The following is a 19,966-nucleotide window of genomic DNA, read 5'->3' as shown; positions in this document are numbered from 1 at the left end:
TGTCGTAATAAATGTTGTCATTAATGCATGTTAGGTAGCACAATAAATGCATTTTAGAATATGTCAAACAAGGTCAAAAAATGCTAAGGCGCGTCTGTGCTGGTGCCAGGCGTGTCTGGGTTGGCTAGGCGCGTCTGGGTTGGCTAGGTGCGTCTGTGTTTGTGCCAGGCGCGTCTATGAATGAAAAGGCGTTTATGTCAAATACGAGCGCATCTATGTTGTGTAGGTGCATTTATGCTGTATGGGCACGTCTGTACAGATCAGAGGCACGTCTATGTATTTCAGGCGCATCTATGCAGAGCAGGCACGTTTGTGCAATATGTAAGCGCGTTTATGTCTTAAATGTGAGTTTATGTCTTCTAGGCCAAACCGACAGTTCTGTGATGAACATATGTTGTCAATTGGATAAGATGCTGAGAGGATTCACTCAAGCAGGTCCTCTAGGGAAGACCAAAATAGCAGATAGGGCTAGGATTGACAATTCTGTGATAGAACATATGTTGCCAATCAGGAAACTACTCAAGAGGATACACTCAAGCAGAGGCCCTAGGATAAGATAAATAAAGGCACTTTGTGATGAACAGGGAGTACCAAGACATAGTACTTTGTGAGGAACATGGAGTACTAAAAAGAGCAGCACTTTGTGATGAACAGGGAGTGCAAAAACACGTAGTACTTTGTGATGAACAGGGAGTACCACTAGGATAAACAACAACACTTTGTGATGAACAATGAGTGTCACTAGGATAGAGTATCATAAGCACTTAGGATAATAAGAAGCATTTTGTGATGAACAGTGAATGCCACTTTGACTGACACAGTTGATTTGTTTGACTGCAGGAGTACCTACCTATGCTGGAGTCACAGGAGAGATTCCCATCGACTCAGAGTTTACGACTAGAGCTGACATTTGAGGATAGAGCAGCTATTGAGGTTATGGGCTTGCAATATATTATGTATGTGCCTGAGTTTCAAGCGAACATGGGATTGCTGATTGCGCTAGCTGAGAGATGGCACTCAGAGACATGCGCGTTTCATTTGCGGATGGGTGAGATGACAGTCACCTTGGAGGATGTTTACAAGATTTTGAGGATACCGATCGATGGGGAGTTGATACCCTATGATCGAGATAGAGATAGGGATGCACTGAGATGAGTGTTTCAGGATCCAGGACTGGAGATGAGGGTCGGACACGTGGCATGGGACACGATGACACGGACAGGATTCACACTACCATTAGTAGTGGCAGGAGTGATCAGTGGGTTCCTATGGTCGGATAGGGCGACACAGGGGTTGGCTGTGGGCTGGGGGAGCACATTGGAGACACTGGTGACACAACATACCAGATATGCCTGGGGACCGTGCATGCTGGCACATTTGTATTATGAGCTTCATCAATTTGTATACCATGGATCCGTAGGATTGGGCTGCAGAGTGACATTATTGCGGGTATGGGCTTATGAGTATATGCCGGTTACCTGACTGATTCATTTCAAAGGCAGGGGCCATGGGTGTAGTTTTGTGCATTTATATGACATGATTACATCTCAGTCGCGGATCGAGAGATTGGAGTACTAGCGCCGGGTCATTGATGAGATTGACACTGTGGTATGGAGATCATACCGAGAGTGCGAGGAGTGGGAGGATGACGCAGTGGAGTTGCCATACACATTCAGGAGCAGGTATCTGATTGGGTGGACGCCCTATGTATTGGACAGGCAGTTGGTTGATTGGGTTTGCAGGCAGTTCGACAGGATTCAACGGATGCCATGGGGTTCTGTGATGTATGCTCAGACAGTGAGGGATCAGCCACACTTCGGGCCATTATTGTCATATGATCAGGCAGTGATGCAACCGACAGAGATGACTCCCTTGCCTTGGGATATGTGGGCGGAGATAGAGGATGCAGGGATGGATGCAAAATATACTACATATTGGGTTGAGCATCCATTTCCATGATTGACAGACCCAGGGGAGCAGATAGATGGAGATGGTGGGGGTGATGAGGATGATGATGGAGATGGCAGAGGTAGAGGCCGACGGAGGAGGCAGGATGTGATAGGAGAGAGGAGAGTGGTTCCACGGAGAGAGGGTGGAGAGGAGAGACAAGCTCACATGGTGAGAGGCAAAGGTGGATTGCCTTTATAGGTGTCAGCAGCACAGGGTCCCAGATAGGTACAGGGGCAGGGACAGGGATGGGGACAGGGTCAGGGGCAGCCACAGGAGCAGCCATAGGTATATGGATAGGGGCAGCCACAAGAGAAGCCACAGTTACAGGGGGGAGAGGAGGAGGATGAGCTACTGGAGTTGAGGGAGATCTGCAAGGGATAGGCAGATGAGATCCAAGATCTCGAGAGGGAGAGGGATAGGCTAGGGAGACAACTGAGGGACACTGAGTGGGAGAGAGATCAAACCATCCAACGCTATACAGAGGCTGAGACAACACTGAGGGTAGGGAGACAGGTAGTAGAGGACATAGGAGTTGGATATACTTATGTTCTATGAGTCGAGGAGGAGATAGGTTATTGGAGAGACCTATACTATGGAGTTGTGCTACCAGAATAATGGGCTATGAGCTTCCGTAGACCATTGCGGATGGCAATGACCACTGGAGGGAGGGATAGGAGACAGGCATTGAGCGGTAGGGTCATGGGTCCTTCACCACCATGAGATAGAGGGGATAGGAGAGATGATCCTTGGGCAATTCCTTCCAGGGATCAGACTCCATCGAGGCCAGGCATCTCTGAGGGAGGGAGTTCATCATAGCCTAGAGGGCTCCCTGTGTATTAGTTTTTGTACCATTTTGTATGATGACACCTTCGGGTGATTGTAGCCATATGTATTTTGACATCATTATATCATGACACTTATGATTTTGATATATATATGAGATGATTCATCTTTGTGGCAACTATATGCATGTGTACCTATGTGATGAGATGTTTCTATATGATGTATGTTTCTATGTGATGCTTATGAGATGGATGCAAATATGTACATGATCAAATGCAATATTTTTGTTCTTTTATGTTTTTAATATGTTATGCCAAGGTGAATGTGAATGTATGAAATGCAAATGAATATGATAATGCAAATGACTATTTACATGATGAAAATGTAAAATGTGCTAACATGTGTTGTGTACAGGATGTGATGCAATTGTGATATCTATATCTATGTATGAAATGCTTAATATGTGGTAATGTAGGTGAAAAACTACATGAAATGCAAATGTTTTTGGTGTGTCATTATACTCAGTCATGTGATAGTGGGCTACATGGACTCGAGAAGGACAATGGAAGTCAATCAATAAAGGGGGATGGAAGATAGAAGATATGAAAGTGAAAGAGCTTCTTGTGCACTATCATCATTGAGCTTTATTATGGAAAGTAGGTTATGACAATCGAGGCATATGTTCGACCCAGAAAGTCATTGTACCCATTTGCATGGAGATAAGACAGTCATAAACAAGGAATGCCCCAATTCATACTAGACTCATAGTGTCCTCATATCCTTGGACAAGTCATAGCATTACTAAGAGACAATCCACAGACAACAAAGAAAAATAGGTGATGATACCCCATCCTCGCTTTTCTAGTCAAAGACATCCTGGAGATAAAATCTCTAGTCAGAGACATCCTAGAAAAGCTAAAAGACATGTCACCAAAAAATAAAATCAAAAGAAAACCAAGACTCAACACTAACATCCACTGTAGTCCTCAAGTTTAGTGTCTCTTGTCACTTGTATAAGTCTATTTGATTGTGGTCACAATGAACTTACTTTCACAAAAGGATAGATAGCACTGAACCATAATATTGTCTGAGTCTTTTTGAAAGAGTTGATTTGTTGAAGCCCATTGTTGCTGCTGTGTCTCATCTGAAACTGATTGAATCCATGCAACTGATACTTTATTACAGAGAAGATGAAACTTTATTGCGGATTGGTGATGTAAATGTTGCTTTATTGGGGATTGTGCGCGGATAGATTGAAGTAAACTGGAAGAAACTGTACTCCTCAGAACATGTGATGCTCTCAGTTCCACACCCATTACTAGACGTAGGATTTGTCTTAGCCACAGATAGGAGCCGATTTATTATGGATGGAAAGGGGTGAAAAGGGAGGTTTATTATGAATGGCTAACCAATCTTAGGTAGATCAATAACAAGCCATGATGGGAATGGGTAAGTTTATTATGAATGGATAGGTTGTGAGTGTGTGCAAAGTGAAGTGATGAAAGAGAATCCTGAAGGAGGGAGGAGCAATGTCCCTACACATGGCGTCGGTGACCCGGTTTTCACCATGGTACTTGCCTAGGGCGCCATCGAAGTGGTTTTCACCGTTGGACAAAATGTTTTTCTGTTTTTCAAAATTTTTTTTGTGTCACGAGGCGCCTATTTGCCAAGTTTTCACAAAGTAACGATTTTTTATGTTTATGAATTTTTTTTGTATTTTTGAATTTTTTTGTATTTTTTGAATTAGGATATGCTGAAGAGCTATGCATAAAACTTGTGAAGGTGCATGCTGTTGATAGGATCCTCCAAAGGTTCACCCTCTGTGGTTGAGAGCTGATATGCACCAGATCCATATGCTGCTTTGATGATGTAAGGACCAAGCCAATTTGGTTCAAACTTGCCCTTCTTCTCTCTGTCTTGTTGATTTTTAGGATTTTCTCTGAGAACTAAGTCACCTACCTCAAATGTGGGAGGCTTGACTTTATGATTGTAGCTGCAACTCATTCATTATTGATAAGCCTTGAGATGATTAAAAGCAGTTTGTCTTCGTTCATCCAATAGTTCCAGTTCTTGTAAGCGAGAGACCCTATAGTCTTCATCACTGATAATGTTTTGCAAAGAGACTCGTAAAGATGGTAACTTGACCTCAATAGGCAAGATAGCTTCAGCGCCGTATACAAGTGAATAAGGTGTAGCTCTTGTAGGTGTGCGAATGCTTGTGCAGTAAGCCCAAAGTGCGGGATTAAGTTGGATATGCCATTTGCAGCCAGCATCGTCAACTGTCTTTTTTAGGATTTTAAGGATTGTTTTATTAGATGCCTCAACTTGACCGTTACCTTGGGGATAATAAGGTGTGGAGAAATGATGGGTAATATGGAAGCAATCACAGAGTTCACAAACATCCTGATTTTTGAAGGGACGCCCGTTGTCGGTGATGATGGAAACAAGAATGCCATATCGACAAATGATATAGTTGAGAATGAATGTAGCAATTTGTTTTCTAGTGAGTTGTGTAAGAGGCACGACTTTGATCCATTTTGTGAAAGACTCTGTAGCAGTGATGATGAATTTATGGCCATTGGAGCAAGGAGGGGGAATCTTGCCTATGAGATCGAGTCCCCACTGACAAAAGGGCCAAGGAGTCACAATTGGTTGAAGTTCTTGCACTGGCGCATGAATGAGGTCTCCATGAAGTTGACACTGCTTACATTTCTTGACAAACTAATTTGAGTCTTTTTCCATATTGGGCCAGTAATATCCAGTCCGGATGAGTTTCTTGGCTAAGGTAGGACCACTAGAATGTGGACCACATATCCCTTCATGAACTTCATGTAACACAATCTGAGCTTCATCCCTTTCTAAACATCTAAGAAGAATGTCATCTAGACCTTGATGGTATAGGATATTGGCTAAAATGATGTATCGAGAAGATTGGCGAATGAAAGTGCGACGTTGGTTATTGGATAAGTCAGGAGGAATGGTATTGTCACGAAGATATGTGAAAATGAAACCATATAACGGGGAATCAGGACCGACGACACATATCATCTCAGTAGGAGTGATCTCATATGAGGGAACCAAAAGGTTATCCACCAAGAACTCATAGCGGGTTTCATTATGGGGTAGATCGATTAGTGAAGCAATTGTAGCCATGGCATCCGCAACTAGATTCTGCTCTCTTGGTATCTGCTCTCTTGGTATCTAACTTTGTGAAATGTCATTTTAGGTCATCCACCATTCTTTTGTAAGGCATTAATTTCTCATCCTTTTTTTGGTAGTCATCAGTTGCTTGACGAATTATAAGTTGAGAGTCCCCAAAAACATGAAGTTCCTGGATCTTCTACTAAACTGCAATCCATAATCCAATTGTTAATACCTTGTATTCTGCTATGTTATTCATGCAGGGAAACGATAATCGATATGATTTTGGTATGGAATCCTCTTGAGGAGTTATGAAGAGGATGCCGGCTCCTACCCCATGCTGTGTGTATGAGCCGTCAAAGTATAGCTACCAAGGCTTTGTGTGTGATATTGTTAAGATGGATTCATCTAGAAATTCTGAAGTTAGAGGAACATCATCTATCATGGGAGAATATGCTAACTGATCTTCAATAGCTTGTCCTTTTATTGCTTTTCTGTCCATATATTCAATGTCAAATTCATTCAGGAGCATCACCCATTTGGCTAGTTGCCCAGTAAGCGTTGCTTTATTGAGAAGGTATTTCAATGGATCGATCCTTGCGACCAACTTAGTTTTATGAGTTAGCATGTAATGTCGTAATTTTTGTGAAGCAAAGACCACAATGAGACATACACGCTCAATTGGTGTGTAGTTTAGCTCATATCCCACCAATGTGCGACTGATGTAGTAGACAACCTTTTCTTTGCCCTCAGCAACCTGTTGTGCTAAGAGTGCCTGCAGTGCTATTGAAGTAGCTGATATGTATAGTAATAGAGGTTGATCTGAAACTGGTGGCATCAATACTGGCAGATTCAGAAGATAATCTTTGAGTATCTGGAAAGCATGTTGGCAGTTATCATCCCATTTGAATTTGATGTTTTTGTGTAGCAGGTTCTGAAAAGGATTACATTTATCCGCCAGTTGTGCTATGAATCTTCATATGGATTGAAGTCTATCTTGCAAAGATCAAAGTTGACTGATATTTCTTGGTGGTTGCATCTCTAGGATGGCCTTGACTTTTGCTGGATCAGCTTCAATTCCTCTTTTCGAGACAATGAATCCTAGGAGCTTCCCAGAGGTTACTCCAAAGACACATTTCTTGGGGTTTAATCTTACTTTGTATTTTTCCAACTGATCAAAAATGACTGAAAGTATGTCCAAATGTGTATCTCTATCTATTGATTTGTCCAAGAGGTCGTCAACATAATCTTCCATAGTAACATGCATGAGAGCATGAACATGAAAGATAGTAGTCATGGCTCTTTGATATGTAGCACCTGCATTTCTTAGCCCAAAGGGCATGACATTCCAACAGAAAGTTCCCCAAGGACAAGTGAATGTTGTTTTGTGTTGATCCTCAGATGCAATTTTTATTTGATTATAACCAGAGAATCCATCCATCAAAGATAACATCGCAAGACCTGCTTGGAGATCGACGGTCAAGTCAATGTTTGGTAATGGAAAGTCATCCTTAGGACAAGCTTTATTGATGTCTCTAAAATCTATACATATTCTGATGCTACGATCCGGTTTACTGACTGACACTAAGTTGGAGATCCATTCAGGATAATCAATTGGGCGTATGAATCCGACATCCAATAATTTTTCAAGCTCTGCTTTGACTAATAATGCTACTTGTGGATGCATCTCTCTTAATTTTTGTTTCACTGGTTTTGCCCCCAGTTTAACTGTCAAATGATGCATTACCAAATCCGGATCCAATTTAGGCATATCAGCATATGACCATGCAAAATTGATTTTTTGCTCCCTGAAGAAACTTATGAACTTTGATCTTTCTGTCTCTATCAGGGATTGAGCCAGGAATATGTTATGTGGAATTTCTTCTGTACCAATATTTGTTTTGATGGTCTCCTCTACCAACATAGATGATTTTTCTTCATATGATGCCGGGAGAATGTCGAGCCTTCCATCCTCGGGTGCCTCAGAGAGGTTTTTGCCCTCAGATATGTCCTTTCTTTTTACTTTTTGGGGGTCAGACAATGCCACAACATGGTTTTCACCATAAGACCCTTGATTTGTTTTCATTTTTATGTTTTTGCGACTAGAAGGCCCAACACCCTCACCAAAATATGCCATGCTATTGAGTTCTATAGTGTATCCTGACTTATGGTCCCCAGGGGGAAGATCATCTCATATGCCTAGATAGTCCATAAAGGCTTCATCATTTTGGAATGTGTCGAACTGTGCAGGTCCTTCATGGTCCCAGTCAATAAGTTGGTGGTGAACAAGGGGAAGGCCTTTGATGTCTTCGAAGTTAGTGGGGCTAAGGGTGAAGATGCAGTTATATTTATGTATGTCGAGGTAATCATCAAGGTCATCATTGGCACTCTCCTCATCTGTCTTGATCGTGAATGAATTCAAATTTTCATCACTAGTAGCGCATTTCGGGATAGGTGTTCTCATTCTTCGTGATTTTGACCTAGAACCTAGAGGCAAGGATTGTGTGGGACCCTCGGGGGTTGTTTCTTGACCATCTTTGAATTTTCTATAAAATTCCTCTTCTTCTGTGGGTTCACCTGGTTCTTTGAATGTCTCGATGAGCTCATAGTCACTAGAGGATTTGTTTGAATCCCATTCCCATTCATTGGAGTCTGTGGAATAGCGATTCTCTTGTTGAATTTTGGCAGCTTTGATTTGTAATGCTTCTCCTGTCTTTTGAGTATTTACCTTGGAAGACATGAAACCAAGTCCTTTCGAGCATTCCTTTTTGAATGTCGATTCAGGTTGTAAAGGTTCAATGATGCCTTCCTTTCTTAAGCCAAGAGGACTTTTGCCATCATACCCAAATTTTTGTAGGATCTTGAACCCTTTGCCATATTTTTCACATGGTATGCTGATGTGATCTTGTGTATCATTTTTAGGGTCTTTGTAAAGAATTTTGTATAAGTCTTCTTCTTCCATTTCACCCCACTTTTGGAAGATTGTAGGATCCCATTTGAGTGTAATGATAGATACCTGCTTAGTAGGATGTGGTCGTCCATATTCTTTTGGTGAACTCATAACTTGTTGTAAGCACATGGTTTGATTCAAAGTGTATTCACCCATGCCCTTATCCTAGAATTTCCCTTTAAACTCACCTTGTTTTGACGTTGAAGGTTTTAATGATTTAGGATCAATGTATGCAGAAGAAGGAACAACTTCCCTATTACTTGGAATGATCGTCTCAGTTTTGGGTCTCAAGTTATTGCAGTATATGAATGGATTAGGATCACCATTAACTATTATTCAACTCCATTGTGAGGAAACTTAATGCCTTGATGATATGTAAATGGTATTGCACTCATCTCATGAATCCATGGACGTCCTAGAAATATGTTGTATGTGAGATCAAGGTCTAAGACTTAACAAACCACATCCTTTGTAACTAGCCCAACTCTAGGAGGCAAGGTGACTGTACCTTTGGATGAACGTTCTTCATCATCATATGCTTTGATGGTAATTTTGTTTGTAGAATTCACAGCTTTATCAGAATATCCCAATTATTTAATAGTGCTCAATGTACAAATGTTTAGACCTGCTCCTCCATCTATAAGGACTTGTTTTATTCGGTGCTTGTGTAGGAAGGCTTCAATGTGTAAAGGTGCATTATGTGGCTAACTTACGGAGGTGTCATCAGCTTCTGTGAATGTAAGGGAGTGTGGAACAAAAAGGTATCCCACCATGGCTTGAAACTGGTCCATGTTCAGATCAGTAGGGACAAAAGTGTCTCTCAAGATTTTGTCAATAATAGCTTTATGGGTGAGGGATATGCGTAAGAGCTCAAGGATTGAGATAAGCGTGGGTGTCTTCCCCAATTATTCTACAAGGTCATACTCAGGCTTGGTTGATGAGGAAGTGGTGTATTTAGCTGGAGCACCTTGCAAAATGAATTTACCTTGACGAGTTGTAATATTACATTCAGAGGTTGATTCAGAAGAAGATCCAATGCCTTTTACGACAATCTTGGGTCTTTGGGTAGAATTGTCGGGCGTTTTGTCCTTGATGATAATGGTAGAGACATAATTGTCCATCGAAATGTGATTGATAGTTGAATCATAGTTATAAGATGATTTGGTATAGTTGGTTTGGTCATCTGTGGCTTTAGCTTTTCCCTTGTCATGCTTTGGGAATGGTTCTTTAAACATCTCATGTTCTTGATTGGATGAGTGTCCTTCAATCTCAATGTCACCTCTATCAATGAGATCTTGTATGATGCTCTTCAGTTGATGACAATTTCCTATTTTATGTCCTTTGTTCTTATGAAATTCACAATACTCATCATCATTCCACCAATTTGGTTTAACCTTTGGCTCATATGGAGGCAAATCTGGAATGGTTATTATTTTGTTTGCCACTAGCTTTTTGAAAACTGACTCAAGTGGTTCTCCCAATGGGGTGTACTTCCTTCGTGATTTGGAAGTGGTTTGAGTATTCACTTGATTGTTTGTAGAGCTTGATCCAGAAAAAATGATTTTGGGTCCTACTGTATTGGCATCAACAACACCATCATTGACCGTGTTCTTGTTTTTATTCCAAAATCTTGGCTTGTCTTTTCCTTTAAAGTCCTCTTTGTTTTCTTTGAATATTTTGATGATGCCTTGCTCAATTAGGACTTTTTCTGTTGCTAAGACTTTTTGAATGATGTCCTTGAAGGTGGAAAAACAAGCTTTTCTTAAGTTATAACCAATGTCTTTGTTAACATTTTGGGTGAACATCTCTACCATTTGTTTTTGTGGAATTTCACAAGAGCATTTGTTGGCTAGATTTCTCCATCTTTGAAAAAATGATGAAAAAGATTCACCATCCCTTTGTTTGGTGTTGCACAAAGTAGTGACTGATATGTCTGTCTCTATGTTGTATGAGAAATGTTGGATAAATGCCTATTCTAAGTCATCCCATGACTTAATTCTAGGTGGGAGTTGGGAGAACCATTCCATAGCTTGATCACCTAAGCTTTGTGGGAATAATCTCATCAAATATGTCTCTTTTGCTGCTACCTCAATGTAAGCTGTGAAAAACTGTCTTATATGTGCCTTAGGGTCCCCTTTTCCTCTATACTTATCAAACTTAGGTGTCACAAAGTGTGTAGGAAATGGAGGCATTGGACTGCTTTTGTCAAATGGATAGGGATATTTGTCTCTCACTGTGTAAGTTGGCTTCGGTGTATTTATGTCCTCCATTTTCTTTTGTAAATCCTTGATTTGCTGTTCCAAATTGTTCTTAGGTGGAGATCGACTTCTTGGACCATACCCCATTCTTGAACCACCAGGTGGAGGAGCATGTAGCATATATGGATGGTATTGATCATACACATGTTCATATGGAGGAGGTCTATAATGATGTTGCGTATATGGACCACTTGGTATAGAGTCATGATGAGGAATGGAATATCTGCTTTGTCCATGTATACCATACTCTACAGGCATGTCATGAATTTCTTCTAATGTGTTGCTCCCAAATTTGACGCAGGGTTTCCTTTTGTCCAAATTTTGAGCATGCCTTTGGATATCCATTTGGTTTGATGGTTGGTCCTTAGCATTGGTATGTGATTGATCATATTTTTCTGCATAAGACTTCCATAATGGTCTGTGAAGGTGAGTATCATATGCTTGATCATGTTTGTATGGGACCTCAGGTTTTTGAAACAAAGATGATGGTGATTCAGGCACCATATGTGGTCCTCTATTGCCTCCACTATTAGGCCTCCTTTGATCCATGTTGAGGTGAGGTTGTTGCAAAGGTTGATTTTCCATTATTTGAGACATGTCAAAATCATGAGGGATCTTGGCTCCACTTTGTGCCATCACTTGTAAGAAGTATTGTCTATCTCTCCTCATTATTTCCTCAACCAATCTATTGAAATGGGGATCCATAATGGAGTCTTCCACTTCTGCTGAATGTACTGAAATGTTGTCCATATTTTCATTGTGTGTATCATTGTTGTTTGTAGTGTCTATGTTCTCAACATTTGGAATGTTTCTATTGGCATCCATGTTAGGTAATGTAGTATGATCATAATTGAAAAAGATATCATTGTCATACTCATAGGAACTCATGTTTGCGGACTCTAGAGCCTCTTTATCTTCTCTCCTAGATTTTTGGGAATGGGTTTCAACCACAAACTAGGTATTGACCAAGATGTGTGAGACTAGATGAAAATGGAAAGATATGAAAGACCAAGAGTTGGATGGAATGTAAATGAATTTGAGGTGTGCTTGCAATGTTCAAAGTGTAAGACCAAGTATGTATGTAGTAGATTAGGTGTGAATTCCAAAGAGATGATAGTTCCCTTGATGAGGTAAGTTGACCTTGACTCTAGGTAAGACCAAATGAGACCCAAAGGTGATAGACCTTGATGAGGGACCACTTAGCAAAATGTTATTGTATGTAGTGTGTTGACAAAGTATGATGAGGACAAGCAAGTGACCTTTTGACTCAAGTTTAGACAAATGTGAATGTAATGTAAGGTGTAAAGCAATGATGGACTTTGTGAGACCCAGAGACAGGTTGAATGCTAGATGAAAACCCAGAGATAACCTAGGAAGCTCATTAAGTCTGAAACTGATTGTTCTTGTTTGCTGGGCTGTAGAAGTTTTTCAATTCTGAACACAAACGTGCTTGTATATTTCACAGACGCGCTTAAATGACACAGACGTGGTTCTGTTAGACACAGACGCGTTTCTAAGATTTTGTAAATGCAATGTTGCTCAAAAGGACACAGACATGTTTCTGCCCTTCACAGACGCGGTTGGATGACACAGATGCGGTTCTATAAGACATAGATGCGTTTCTAAAAACTGAGTGCAAATTTTCCAATTTGTAAAGTTGTTTGTTGTGACCAAATCTGAATTTTTGACTATTTTTCGTGACAAGAGGACACAGTGTTGATGAGGACTCAATGTTTGCAAGTGTTTAGACTCAAAATGACTCAAAGAAAAGTGTGTTGTTTGATGTAAAATTGTTTTGCATATACTTGAAGACACAATGTTTTGATGTTTGGTCTTGAATGTTTGACTGTTCAAATCAAGACAAGCACAATTCTTATGGCTGGCTAGGACAATAGTTTTTGATCCCACATGGGGTTTCCCCTGAGGCTACGCTATTCAGAGCGGATACTTAGATGCTTGACCCCACTGGCTCCACCCTTGACACTCACTTCTCGGGGCAGCCAAGCATCAGTCCCCATGAAAACTCCTCATGGTGAACTTTGTATCTCTACTAAGAACTGTATGTGTGTGGGTCGCTCCAAAGGTCCGACCTCCTGACCCAACAACTAGAATGATTTTGGCTTCTAAACAAAGAGGCGCTAGTAAGGGCATCCGCTCGTGTGGCCATACATGTGGCACTTTCAACTCTATAAATATAGAAGACTCCCAGTCGGTAGGGGTTACGCCCTACGACTGATCAAATAAATTTGATCAAATGGGTTTATGGGGAGACATAGTGTCGGTATGAACTCATCAAAACACGTTATCCATAGTTTTCACCATGAATACAGTTGTTTATAGTGGTTTGGAAGAGGTGGGTTTTCCTTGCTACCACTTGGGTTGTTCTCTCCTCACTAGTAGTCCTAATGACCACACGGGGAGACAGATCCTCTAAAGATTAAACAAAAAGAGCCTATTTCTCAAGACACAAAAGACACTGGTTCAATTTTAGTGCACCAATTGAAGTGTTTGCTAGTCTATGAAAACAAGGCACACAATAAAGATCAAAAACCCTTGCCAAGATCCTGCAACAAAGATTTGTTAGTAGTTTGGATTGTTTCAAATGATCACCCCTTCCTGCAAGCACACAAGTTAGGTAAATTTTAGATCCAAAAGACTTTGTGAAATAGGGGCCTTCGATTAAACGATTTTGCTTTCAAGACAAGTTGCACCACTTTTGTTAGCTAGATCTGAAAAAGTTAGCTCAAAATAAACCAAATCTGAAATCCGATTAACGAAAAACTAAATCAAAGAAACCAAAATGCAAAAACTGAACACAGATGCAGTTATTAGTAACACAAATGCTATATAAATACGCAAACACGCCTAGATCTAACACAGACGTGGTTCCTAAACACAGACACAACTTGCGAACATAGACACGTCTGGATGCCTCGCAGACGCGATTAGGGAACACAGGCGCGACCCTGTAATCTGCAAAAAATAAAATAATGTCAAAGACGCAGACGCGATTCCATACGTCACAAACATGATAGAAAATAAAAAAACGCGATCCGAAAGTGCACAGACGCGAAAATATCGAAAGGTTGTCGAAAATGTCAAATTTGCAACTTCAAAAGCACAAAATCTACAACAAAAGATGTTAAATGCAAAAGGGACAAGAGTCCCACCGGGCATGCCAAAATGCATACGGTGAAAATGGATACAACAATATTGAAAGACTTAATTGAATTCAACCACAAAACCCTAGCCTAACAACAACAAAGATCCACCATAACATGTGAAGATTACCTAAGACAATGCAAATAAAATGAAATCACAAATATTATACCATCACATGTCCAATAGGGTTTGAATCTCCATTCTTCCTATCTCCATTGATCTTGCTTGATATATTTGTTCTCAAATTTTATATGTGCACAAGAGCTCAACAAAGAACAGAAATGTGGTTGCAAGTAGACTTGATCGAATATGAAAGTTCGAATGCTAGGATGCTTGATTAGAATGCATAAGTCTAGGAGGTTGATAATGAAGGAGGAATATCCTTATATGGAAGACACCATAAGAAAATGGAGGGATAAGATTGAGAGGTGTAAAAGATAAATGGTCAGCTAGGATTAGAGGGTAGGTAGAGAAAATAAGAAAATAATGAGAGGGTAGGTAGTGTATGAATTAAGAGATGAATGACATGTGTCATGAGTGGAAAAGGTTAATGAATTAATTAAATAAATAAATATTTATTTAATTAAAAGAGGAAGTGGGATCAATTAAATAAATAAGATATTTATTTAATTTAGGAAAAGGATAATTAAAATAAATAAATGTATTTATTTAAATGAGAAATAAGGCTAGAAGAGGATAAATGAATTAATTAAATAAATAAAGATTTATTTAATTAATAGAAGAATTAGGCTAAAATAATTAAATAAATAAAGATATTTATTTAATTATACTAGACAATTTTAGGCGTCTACATAATTTATTTTATAAATACTTATATTTTTGATATATAATTGAATTAAGATGAGATATACTAGTTTATTAATTAATTTAATGTTTGATTTTATATAATATCACATTTAAAATATATATATATATATATATATATATATATAAAATTAATTTAAACATTAAAAATGAATTAAATGATCTTATAAATAATTAGAAAAATAAACTTAAATAATCAAGTTCAATCAACAATATATATAATATAGCTTCATGATTTATGAGAATTGTTCTAGACAAAAACCTTATCCTCCTCCAGCAATCAAAGAAAAAGTGTAAGGTCACTTTTCTCCAAAACTCAATTAAGTAATTGCAACGAAATCAATAGATTAAATGTTGATGTAAAGTTCATTAATTAAAAGTAATTATCATTAAATTATATGTATATGATAATAAATACAAAGTAAATTAATAATACAATAAATGGAATAACATAACCACTTAATTCAACCATATTATTGGCAAATCATATATAAAGCATTCTCAATATCTTATAGCATCAAGGTTTTCCAATACTTATCTTAATCTTGGGCATTTGGAATAGTCATTCTCACTCCAAGAAGATTCTAGTGGCCTTGGGTCCTTTATGGCTATGGCACCCCACGAAGGAAACCGGTTCTTACATAAAACCAACCATATTATCTACAATTTAAAGGAATGGTCACAGGTCTAGGCTCTTTTACGATAAGTAAGCACTCCAGGAGGACATGTTCTTACACAAAACCTTGCATGCCTTCACGACATGAAATAAACACAGTCTTGGCTAGGACACTCTCGAGTGTACACCGTACCCCGAGTTGGACACACGCTGTGTGCCCCTTCTCCAATGCCCATGCCAACCAATGACCTTAACCTTCATTCCTTTGTGCCCTCTAAATTCCTATATTTCGTCCCATGCCCATAGCCCACCAAGCCACCTTCTTCTTCTTCTTCCTTGAGTGATCTCCCCGCCCCTCCAAGTCTCATATAAATGACTTATATATCCTTTTAAGGGGTGGCTTTCCAAACCATCACACCCTTTTGAAAAGGTCACCTTTATTTAACATTTCATTAATACAATTATACCTCTCTTTTAAGAGAGTTTTCATTAACAATCTTTACTAATCTTTCTTTAAGACAAAGGAGAATAATATCCTTTATTTTTATCCTTTTTTAAAATATAAAAGGTTTATTTCATAACCTTATCTTCTCTTGGATAAAAAGTCACATAACATTTCTTCCCTTGTAATTTAGCTGATGTCCTCAGTAGCATGAGATGTATCTACATCACAACTCAGAAAAATCTATAACCAATAATTGAATATGTCAAGATTATATGTTTATACTTCATCAAATATATTATTTTCTTGTTTTTATTTTAAATTAGCAAACAATTCCAACAATCTTTACTAATCTTTCTTTTAGACAAAGGAGAATAATATCCTTTATTTTTATCCCCTTTTTAAATATAAAAGGTTTATTTCATAACCTTATCTTCTCTTGGATAAAAAGTCACATAACATTTCTCCCCTTGTAATTTAGCTACTGTCCTCAGTAGCATGAGATGTATCTACATCACAGCTCAGAAAAATCTATAATCAATAATTGAATATGTCAAGATTATATGTTTATACTTCATCAGATATATTATTTTCTCGTTTTTATTTTAAATTAGCAAACGATTCCAAGAGCATCATTTTGCCAATCGAAATTATGATGAGAACTATATATATACATATTTCTTATAAGTATATCCAAAATGCTTAATCTCATATATTTCAACTCCATCAAATTGTATTATTATGTAATCTATTTTTTTTAGTTCTTTAGTATATATATTCAACATGTAACTTCAGCGCTAAATTTTAAAAGTATCATCCTATGTCAAGACGTGACATATGCATATCTCATACTATATAGTAACCCATTATTATATATTCAACATATATTCAAGGACAATAATCATGCATTCCGGACTAAATGAATATCCTCTTTTATAAAATAAATCACATGTACAAGGTTATTGGGTTGATCATGTCTAATAACAAGGTACAATAGTACTAAAAATAATGTTACTAACATCTTTAAAGAAAACAATAATGCATTATGACCACCCAAAAAACACTTGTTATAAAATAGTTCTAACCTTTCTTATGTTTAAGTAACTAGGATGTTTTAATTTTAATTTATATTATCTAAACATAAAATAAAATAAAACTAAAATTAAAGGTCGTTTCTCCCCTTGTAAAGTTCAATAGGTCCCCATGTTTCCTCCTAAATTTTTTAAGTCCTTCAAATATCATATTTTCTAGTTATGAAATTGATCCTAGGACCTCTGGGTTATGGGACCACAAAATAGTTTGTATTAGGCAAATTCAAATGTCATGTTTATGCTTTCAACTATAAACAAATTTATAATAGTACTACTTTCTATAAAGTAAATAAACATTGGCATAGATGTACAAAATCAATCACTAGAAGGACTAACTTACTAAACCCCACTTTATATATATATATATATACGAGATCTTGAGTACTAGACAAATATAGACAAGCTTTAAACTTAATATCCCTAAAGTTGTTGTCATTTAAAGACCAATATGTCCATTCTAGTAGTATTGGTATACCATGCATAACAATGTTGAAATTTCTCATTGGGAACTCAAGCTTGGGTTTTACAATAAGAACACAATAACTTAACTATTTGAACACAAATCCTTTTGACCTCCAAAATTTAGATTCTAATTGCTTCAATAAACATAATCTTATGGAAGTCAATTATGGTAAAGCTAATAATACTAAATTTCACCTATATGATACATTTTTATTTTTTTATTTTTTATTTTTTTATTATTTTTTGGACTAGTGAATCATATGTATCTCCGCACTTTTCATGTATGATTTAGACATTCTATCTAAGGATCACTTTCTTTAAACAACCATATATGATACAATTTATGATTATTAATGATTCTATTTTTAATTTATTCTATAACCACCTATTGTCTCCCATTTCATTTACTTAAAAGATATATAAGGACAATTATACAACTAATGATCCTTCACTTCATGTCTCTATCTTTTAACATCTTTTTAAAGCTTCATAGACATGTGAAATCGATCAATAATACAAGCTCCTTTGTATTCATGAGGGCAAGATCAAAAGCTCCCAAATGACCCCTCTCTATCCATTAGTCCATAGCAAATAGTATATGCAATAAAAAATGAGAATCAATCAATACTTGTGTCACATTTGTTAGACTATTCGATGGAGTTGAGGAATTTATAATTGAAACTACACCTTCACTAGAATAAGGTCATGTTATACTTTTCCTATTACAAAAATGTTTAAGCATTTTGCACAACAATACTCACCCTTAAATTAAAAAATGATGGTTTGTTGAAGTAAATTTCTAAATGATTATTTGAGTCTAACTATGAAGATTCACATTGTCAGCCATTTAGGACACCTTAAAAAAATCAAGAGGACCATAATCATTAAAACGAGGATTTTCTCATGAAATGAAATCAATATTGTTAGATTGTGTGTAATAAAAATGTATTAGTATACGTTTGAATCTAAGAAATGGTTTTAATTTTGAGATGTTGTCTCTCCCCTTGTAAAAACATGGCATGTCCTCATGTTTGATGATAAGAATTTATTTATTTTATATCATTTTACTCCAATCAACTTGCTTAAACAAAATCCTATATTCTAAATGCCTTATGATGATGCAAGGAATTGTTCATTATATTTCCATAATGTAGCCTTTATGAAATTTGAGTAACAAATCTAGCTAAATAAAAAGGGATATTATTTTTATGCCAAAATTGTGGGCAATAGCCAAAGAGGCTTACCAACTATAGAGATCAAGCAATAATATATAAATTTGGAAGGGCGTGTTAATGTTGAAGTAGGACATATTTTGGATTCTATCCATATGAAGCCTTACTTGTCATTAAGAATTATCCTGGAATATGTTTCATTCTTAGGATAATAATGAGTACGTACATAAATGTTTATAGAGTGAGTAGAACACCATAGACCTATTTGGTTTAGCCATCAATTACATCATTTTCATAGTTAATTCTTATTTGAATGTTCTATTGGTTGGTTGAATGTATTCAATATGATAGATGAAGTATTATGTTTTACCTTAATTTAATAATTGATATTGATAAAACAAACACATCCTCTTTATGTATTCTTCAAATAAAATAATTATCAACCAAATTTTTATTTTCACCATCCCTAGTATCTTGTATGTTAATCTAATGACTTTTCAACTTTAGAATTATATGATTATAGATTGTGTTTCATTCATTTTGTCACGATTAAGAATAAACTTTGTGTTAGATATAGAGTGATGTATGGACCTCAACATCTATACTAAATCTAGTTAGTGTAATTATAAGTTAGAAGAGAGTTAACTTTCTAAAGTTCCTATTAAATTTTATAGAGAAATATAAGATAGTTTCAAACATAATTGGACAGAGTGGTCTCTAGACCTTTCCAAATTATTCATGCTCATAGGCTCCTTGGAATGTACGCATCTGTATAAGTTTTGACTCACAAATATTTCCATATATGATAATATTTATGTATTGCATCCAATTCTCACCTATGCATCATAACTATATTCTACTCATATATGATTTTTCAAGAACTTCTAGAAGACTTGATGTTTATTATCCAAACCCCATGCCAATAAATCATATAGTAGTCGACAACTCACATCCACAATATGAATTTTATTTACTTAAGTGTATTCGTAGACCTCAAATTTGTTATACATCTCAACATGAGAGTGTTTTCATCCATTCCTAAATCTTCTTTCTATGATGTATTTGTCCAAACAGGCATTTTATGGTCATAGTTTTTCTCAAGGGAAGGCATTGG

The sequence above is a fragment of the Cryptomeria japonica genome, chromosome 2 (assembly GCF_030272615.1).
Source record: "Cryptomeria japonica chromosome 2, Sugi_1.0, whole genome shotgun sequence".
In the NCBI taxonomy this organism is placed as follows: domain Eukaryota; kingdom Viridiplantae; phylum Streptophyta; class Pinopsida; order Cupressales; family Cupressaceae; genus Cryptomeria; species Cryptomeria japonica.
The sequence above is the reverse complement of the archived record's forward strand: the minus strand, read 5'-3'. Positions refer to the sequence as shown.